This window comes from Microtus ochrogaster, linkage group LG9 (assembly GCF_000317375.1).
Source record: "Microtus ochrogaster isolate Prairie Vole_2 linkage group LG9, MicOch1.0, whole genome shotgun sequence".
Lineage (NCBI taxonomy): Eukaryota > Metazoa > Chordata > Mammalia > Rodentia > Cricetidae > Microtus > Microtus ochrogaster.
In genome coordinates this window covers 29287063-29288584 of record NC_022034.1, presented here as the reverse complement: position 1 = coordinate 29288584, position 1522 = coordinate 29287063, and the positions used below count along the sequence as shown (strand labels likewise).

Genomic DNA, 1522 nt, shown 5'->3' with positions numbered 1-1522 from the left:
GGCATGGTTTAGATGTAATTTGTCCCTCAGAGATCTATATGCTGGGAACTTGGTCCCAGTGTGGTGGCACCGAAGTGGTACCTCATAAAGACTGGCTCAGTCTCACTGAACGGGTTAAGATTTTTTTTCTTTTTAAGACAAGTCTCATGTAACCCAAGCGGGCCTCTAACTTGTTTCGTAGCCAACAGTGGTCTTGAACTCTTGATCTTCTTGCCTTCCTTTCTCAAGTGCTGGAATTGCAAGTGTGTGGTGTCGTGCAGTTTTATGTGGTGCTTTGGAGCAAACCAGGGGTTTCCTGCCTATTAGACAAGCACTCCACCGACTGAGCTCTATCCCCAGCTCCCATGCATCTGAAAGTCTTCCCGTGTAGCCTAGATTGCCTTCAAATTCAAGGTCCCCTTGCGTCTGTGTCCTGAGGGCTGGGGTTACAAATGTGAACCACCACAGCACAAAGCAATGGGGTGTTAGAGTTAAACTCAGTAGCATCCTTGAGGCTCTGGCTTCAATCTTTAGCAGCACAACACAGTGGGAAACAACTGTTTAGCTTTCTCGGCTCGATCTCATTTCCTTTGTCACCATTTACCCCTGCCATCATCTGCCTTTCATGAGGTTTCTCAGAAGGCTGAGGAAAAGCTGGCCAGAACTTTGAGTTATTTAAATCCTCTTCTGGCTCTTCCGCCGCAGCCGCCGCCATCGCCGGCGCAGCTCGTTCTTCTGTTCTGCCCGTGAGAATCCGTCGCCATCCGCAACCATGGTGAACTTCACGGTAGACCAGATCCGTGCCGTCATGGACAAGAAAGCCAGCATCCGGAACATGTCTGTCATCGCCCACGTGGACCACGGCAAGTCCACGCTGACGGACTCCCTGATGTGCAAGGCCGGCATCATTGCCTCTGCGCGAGCTGGGGAGACCCGCTTCACCGACACCCGCAAGGAGGAGCAGGAGCGTTATATCATCATCAAGTCCACCGCCATCTCCCTCTTCTATGAACTGTCTGAGAACGACCTGAACTTCATCAAGCAGAGCAAGGACGGCTCCGGCTTCCTCATCAACCTCATCGACTCCCCAGGCCACGTCGACTTCTCCTCGGAGGTGACAGCTGCCCTGCGTGTCACCGATGGAGCTCTGGTGGTGGTGGACTGCGTGTCTGGCGTTTGCATGCAGATGGAGACGGTGCTGCGGCAGGCCATTGCCGAGCGCATCAAGCCTGTGCTGATGATGAACAAGATGGACCGTGCTCTGCTTGAGCTGCAGTTGGAGCCTGAGGAGCCGTACCAGACCTTCCAGCGCATCGTGGAGAATGTCAACGTCATCATCTCCTCCTACGGCGAGGGCGAGAGCGGGCCCATGGGCAATATCATGATCGACCCTGTGCTGGGCACCATGGGTTTCGGCTCTGGCCTGCATAGCTGGGCCTTCACTTTGAAGCAGTTCGCAGAGATGTATGTAGCCAAATTTGCAGCCAAGGGTGAGGGCCAACTGGGGCCAGCCGAACGGGCCAAGAAAGTGGAGGATATGATG

At 53.9% G+C, this 1522-nt stretch overlaps 1 pseudogene; it reads left to right on the top strand.

Annotated features, from left to right (window-relative positions):
• Window positions 1-675: 675 nt before the first annotated feature.
• LOC101994423 overlaps window positions 676-1522 on the top strand; it is a 2937-nt pseudogene continuing 2090 nt past the window's right edge.